Here is a 6,639-nt window from a genome sequence, read left to right as displayed (position 1 = left end):
AAAAAAATACCAAATAACAATGAGTAACTGAACCAAATAGAATACTTACATGATGATACAATGATACAGATCCTTTAGGGGAAAAAAATCCTTTAGGAAAAAGTCCTAACATTTTGCTTGGAATTTTTACATGTTTATTCATTGGGGATATTAGTCTTTCATTTTCCTTAGATTTCTTTGTCAGTTTTGAGTAACATTGGCCTCATATAGTAAGTTTAGCAGTAGTATTCCACCATTACTTTTGTGAAAATTCAATGTTAGCTTTGAAATTCTAATAAACTAATAGCAGTTTCTTACAAAGTTAAATTTATACCTACCATATGACCTAGTCTCCACTCTTAGGTGGACATAGAAACATATGTCTATAAAAAAACTTTTAAATGAATGATTTGGCATTTTTATTCATAAAAGCCAAATGCTGCAAACAACGCATATGTTCATTAAGAATGAATAAATTAGTTGCACACTATACAAAGGAATACTAATCAGCAATACAATGTATCAAACTTCTAATACAATATGAATAAATTTTATAAAAATTTTACTGCATGAAAGAAGTCAAACAACTAAAACATACTGTGTTATTTTACTATGCTATAGGAACACACACTCTGGGTTTTTTTGTCTATATAATAAAAATATTTAATGCTGCCAAAAAGTTTAAAAATACAGTAGGAATGGCAGTACAATACAAAGTATTCTCTTCTAATTTATTTCTTTTACATCTTTCTACATTTCATACACACATTTAAAAAAACACTTAACAATATATCAAATGAAAGAGTTCTGCAGTCTTCTGCTGGTGGCTGCTCTTCATTCCCTGGATGTTAAGTTTACTTTGTAAACAGACAACTGTAAGGCAATCTACGGGTTTGGCAAGCCTCACTTTAGTTTCCGGAGTGGGCTTCAGGTCTTGCTTTGTACATCAAAGGTTCAAAATTTATAGCTGCAGAATATTCTCAAGTCATGAATGCTTAGGTGTCTGTCAATCTTGGCCTTTTTCTTTTTCGTTCAGTCTCATTGAGCCTCTGTTTCATCTTCTGCATCTTCTGAGCTGTGGTAGCCTTTCGGTCCTCTCGAATACGTTTCCGTAGAACACTCCCGCTGTTTTCCTCCACGGTATCTTGCATTTCAGAGGAAAATCCTGTACACCGGTCACCTGTCAGTTTCTCTTCTTCTAGACCTAGTCTGTTCCCATTATACTTTTCAATGATTATTTTGTTCGGTGAATGATCGAAAGCAGGACTTAAGTCTTCTTTAGAAAGTTCTTTCCACCGTTTCTGTATATTTGAATCTCCCTCTATACACTTTGCTCCTTCTATAATGGCCATATAAGAGAATCTGAGTTGATCTGGTGTCTGAATAAGTCCCATTCGGTATTTTCTCACATTCAGTAACACTTGTTTAATGTTAATATCATCTCCTTTTTCCATCAGAACAAGACATGTGTCTACCAGAGAGAAGGTGCCAGAGCGCCCTATGCCTGCACTACAGTGGATCACCACAGGCCCGTGGTCAGGGTTCAAGGAGCCATATTCTCTCACTGTAATCAAGAAAGTGAGAAATGAAGCTGGTGATTCACCTACTCCAAAATCTGGCCAGGTAGTATAATGAAAGTGAGATATTGTTCTGGATTCACCACTATCCGTTATTTTCTAATTGTAGTAGATGTACTGTATAGTATGACTTCACATCTTCAGACAGGAGCTTCACACTAAATCCAGTTTCTTCAAACAGCATCTCTCGGTCATCTATTGGCCAATATTGGGCACATTTAACAGTTTCTTTCTCCACAATTCGGTTTAGCATGACAACTGCTTTGGTCTTCTGCTGCCAAACCATGAGCCAGAAGTGACAACATGTGTGAGGAAGTGCATCCTGTGTAAAGATATAACTCCTTCGTGCCTCTTCTGTGTCAGTTAAGCTGGCATTAATAGAATCATTTTCAGTATTTTGCAGTTTAACACGACTATGATCATATGGGCTTACGTCTCGGATCTGTTTCGATCTCTGTTTTCTGGAAACTTGGCCACTCTATGAGGATAGTCATGAGACTCATTTCGAATTTCCCAGTATAGCTGCTGCCAGTGGGACTGAGCACCCAGCTCCTCGAACTCCCCTTTGGTGGTGGTAGACATCAAGGCCAGGGAGCGCTGGCGCCGGCTGAACCCCCGCAGGCGGGGAGGCTCAGGCTCCGTGCGTCCCGGGAGAGCACAAGCACTGTCATACTCTGGGTTTTTATAGGACTAAATGCTTTGTGAGCATATCCATTTTCAAAATCCATAGAGCTGTTCACTTATGACTTGTGAATTTCCTTCATTAGGAATTTTACCTATCCGTTTAAAAGACTAATTTCCAATTTGGTAAAGTTGCTTTTCACCGCCTAGGTATCTGAAAGTGATTACTATGTATCCCAGTTTAGAAAATGAGGAAATGTACAGAGTAAAGGAAAGTAGGAATTTCTGTTAACGAAACCTATTAGCAGTATGGAAAGATGACTAGAGTATGCCATGTGCTAAGGGAATGCAATTGGTATGGCATGCCCAGGGAAAAGAGACATGTCTGAAGAGAAGAGCCTGTTAAACAGGAGAATATGAGTGAATAGCAAATGTGTCTCAAAAACAGGTAAGAGCCAGAAGTAATGGGTAACAATTTGGCCATAATAGTATTGGTTAACTTGGCTCAGAAACAAAATTTTGCCATAGAAGTCTGGGCTGACAAATCTGTATTCATCGGCGGAGATCAACTATACTCATCCCTGAGTTATAAACACCTCAATCTGTGTTCCCTGCTTATTGGCTTTGTAAAATCCAATCTTACAAGAAGCTGGGAGGGAAGTCCACTTGCACTTCATCTGCAAATGACTACCAGGGCTGCTATTCTTCCAGTTTTTATTCAAATATGTGGAATAACCTACTGCTCAGATTTAAGACACAGGTAACTTTTATTTTTTAAATCCAATTCCACTCATGTCTTTCTTTAAGCCCTTGACTCCAAAACAGTCTCCTTTAGATTTGGTTTGCTTGTTTGCTACTGTCATTCTTTTTTGGGGCTTGCAGCTATGACCCCTAAACGGTAGCCTTGTCATTTGGGAGGTTATGACACATGTCTTGATAGACAAATGCATAACTCCAAACTTGAATTACACATCACCCTGTTTTAGACACTTGATAAGATCCCTGCTATCTCTTTTCAGAAATCATTGAGATCAGTGTTTTCAGTGGCAAGAAAACAACAGACTTTTAAAAAATATATTGAATCTTGACACATTCCCTCATGTTTCTTCAGGATCTCAGTTTTACCTGTCGCCATCTGTCCTACTCGGCTGTAGGAGCTTCATGGAATGACGTGTTCTGCCGATTCCTTGCATTTCTCTTTCAGTATGAACCATGAGGCTTCATTCTATGTGCAAGTGCAAGAAAATTACACCATAGTAATCGTATGGACTTTGCAATCTCAAGGCATTATTCAACGGCAAAGCTGCATCTCTGGGAAAAACACCAACAAAATTTTCTAGGTCAAATTTCACAATAAAATTAGAGCAGACAAATAGATTATCATTCGTTTTTATGGTACTGTTATTTTTAGTGTTTTTTTTTTAAATTAGAAACTGTCGTAGTGATTTCCATAATGATTCTACTGGTTTTCAACCCTAGTAATAGTGTACATGGTCATTTTATTTTTTCTCGTACTCTATATCCTTTATGTCCTTGCAAACATTTGTTGTTATTTTCTTCTAGATACTCATCATTATGACTATAGGAAGATGAAACTAAATGTTGTTTCTTTTTTATTCTCACTTTTATATGGCTGTGTTTCTTGAACATTTCTTCACCTACTTATTTACCATTTCCCTTGAGAAGTATCGGTTGCATTCCTTTTAGCCATTTAATAATTGAGTTGTTGATTCTTTGTGAGTTTAGTTTTTTGTTGTTTTGTTATGTTTTAGCTCTCTTTCTATTCTGGTTATTAGATCCACATCAGATGTATAGCTGGCAGAGATTTTCTCCCGTTCTATAGGCTGTCTTTTCAGCCTTGTGTCTATTTCCTTTACTGTGCTGAATCGCTTTAGCTTTATGCAATCCCATTTGTCAATCTGTGCTCCCATTTACTGAACTGCTGGAGTTCTATTCAGGAATTTAGTTCTTATGCCAACATTTTCTAGTATTTTCTCTTTTATTGTAAGTAGTTCCAAAGCTTTAGACATTACACTAAGATTCTTTGTTGCATTTTAAATTAATATTAATGTGGGGTGGGAGATAAGAATTTATTTTGGGATCTTCTAATCTATTCCATTTGTCTTTTTGTCTGTGCACATGTGAGGACCATGCTGCTTTTATTACTATGGTTCTGTAGTATAATTTGAATCTAATATTGTGATATCTCCAGAATTGCTTTAATTTTGCTCAGAATTACTTTGGCTAACGAGGATCTTTTGTGCCTCTCTATGAATTGTGGGAATTGATTTGCTTCTCTCTCTGTGAAGAATGACATAACAATTTTTTGTGATTATTAAATTTGTAGATTGCTTTTTTGGAATTATAGCCATTTTCATAATATTAATTCTGCCAGTCCATGCTCAAGGAAAGCCTTTTCAACTTAAATGATTTCCTTAATTTCTTTCTTCAAAATTTCTCTATGAATTTATCTATTTGGTTAAGTTTATTCCTAGATATAGTGTTTTCCTGAGGTGGTAATGAATAGAATTTTTCTAATTTCCTTCTTAGCCTGTTCATTGTTGGGAAATAGAACAAACTATTATTTGCATGCTGATTTTAGTATCCCAGTATATTACCAAAGATATTTATTATTCTAAGAGTTTGGGTGTGGAATCTTTACGGTTCTTCGAATATAGGATCATCTAATCTGCAAAGAGGGAAAAAGTGACTCCATCCTCTCCTTTGCTCTTAATATCTCTCATAAAATTTAAAATGCTGGTGGTACAAAAAGTGTTGATATCATTCTATGTCTTTAAAGGTTACTCATGCTGACAGCTTTTTTCTGCATTTGTCTCAATCTCTATCTCTGTTTGAAGGTTCACCAGCACCATCTTATTGTCCACCCTTAAACTCAAAATAGGGGTTGAGATAAATGAATTCTCCTGGGAAACACTCCACAAGGCAGAGATTGAAGTCAGTCAGTGAGGCCTCCCTGTTCCCCATTGACAGTTGTGGGAAATGTTACACATTGTAATGGAATGTTCAAAGCAGAGCCGGGACTCAGTTGCTTGGACTTCTCTCCTTCTTGCTTCTCCTACTTTTGCTTGTGAACCCTGTGTCCTCTTTAATTATTCATGTACACTCAAACCTTTAAATGAAAAATAATTCTTGAAAGGCTCAAAGTCATATGTGTCACTTTATTTATTTATTTATGCCAGTCCTGGGGTTTGAACTCAAAGCCTGGGCATGGTCCCTGACTTTCTTTGCTCAAGTCTGGCAATCTACCTGTAAGTGTCACTTCTGCTGTTGGCAACAGATTAGATGTGGAAAGAGGGTTGATTTGGAGAGTGATGCGCACGTTTGTTATCATATTTATAGTAGTATTAAGCTACTTTGCAAGAATTTACTAGGCATTACTTTACTTTTCTTATATTTAGTGTGATGAAAAAAGAGGAATTACCTGAAATAGAAAATGTAGATTAACATTTATATAGTGTCAAATATCAGATTTAAATTATTATAATTACTCAGGAATACCAGTGTAGGAGTGTGATCCCAGCTACAAGAGAGGAGTAGCAGGATCTAGCTGGAGGCTTCATCTTAGGCAAAGAGTAAGAAGCTACTTAAAAAAATAACTGAGCAGGGGCTGGGAAGGTGGCTCAGTGGTAGAGCACTTGCCTTGCATGCTCGAGGCCCTGGGTTGGATTCCTCAGCACTACATAAGAAAAAAGCCGGAAGTGGCGCTGTGGCTCAAGTGGTAGAGCGCTAGCCTTGAGCTGAAGAGCTGAGGAGCAGTGCCCAGGCTTAGAGTTCAGGCCCACAACCAGACCCAAAAAAAAAAAAAAAATAACTGAGCAAGGGCAGAAGCTGTGACTTAACAGATAGAGTACCTGCCTAGCAAGTTCTCATACCAATTTTTTTTCTAAATAATTATACTGGGAAAGTTTTGATATACTTCTTTTGGTATTAGAGTATTAAAATAAACTAACTTATCCAAGAGCAATCTTTTTGTTAAGTTTGTTGTTTTGTTTTATTGCCCATCTTCTATAAATTAAAAATAATTAATATTACTGTGCTCACTTTGGCAGCACAAATAACTAAAATTGGAATGATACAGAGAAGATTAGCATGGCCCCTGCACAAGGATGACCAGCAAATTCATGAAACATTCCATATTTTTATGCTTCCATCAGAAAGAATGGCACTGCCCCATTTGTTAGGAAATGGAAGGACTTGGAAAAATTATATTGAGTGAAGTAAGCCAGGCCCAAAGAAGCATAGGTCCCATGGTTTCCCTTATTTGCAATAACTAGTATATGTCTAAGACAAGCAAAAAAGGTCAAAAGTATGTACATATGACCATATAAGATGATGCTAAGAAAAATAAACATCAACATAGGGACACAAGTGGTTTTATCTTCTTGCTTCTATTTTTAAAGTATTTATATTGTACTATGTGATTTTTTTTGTTTCTTTTGTA

The 6,639-nt window shown here is 36.7% G+C and overlaps 1 non-coding gene and 1 pseudogene across 1 annotated transcript; one reads left to right on the top strand and one right to left on the bottom strand.

Moving 5' to 3' along the window:
- Positions 1-974: 974 nt before the first annotated feature.
- On the bottom strand, positions 975-2,138 carry LOC122107765 (annotated as a pseudogene).
- A 4,093-nt stretch (positions 2,139-6,231) lies between these two features.
- On the top strand, positions 6,232-6,339 carry LOC122107820. The gene has a single exon (XR_006147426.1). It is a non-coding gene; the product is annotated as a U6 spliceosomal RNA (small nuclear RNA).
- The last annotated feature ends 300 nt before the right edge of the window (positions 6,340-6,639 follow it).

This window comes from Dipodomys spectabilis, unplaced genomic scaffold (genome assembly GCF_019054845.1).
Source record: "Dipodomys spectabilis isolate Male_0828 unplaced genomic scaffold, ASM1905484v1 ptg000053l, whole genome shotgun sequence".
Classification (NCBI taxonomy): Eukaryota; Metazoa; Chordata; class Mammalia; order Rodentia; family Heteromyidae; genus Dipodomys; species Dipodomys spectabilis.
This window is presented reverse-complemented; position numbering and strand designations above follow the sequence as displayed.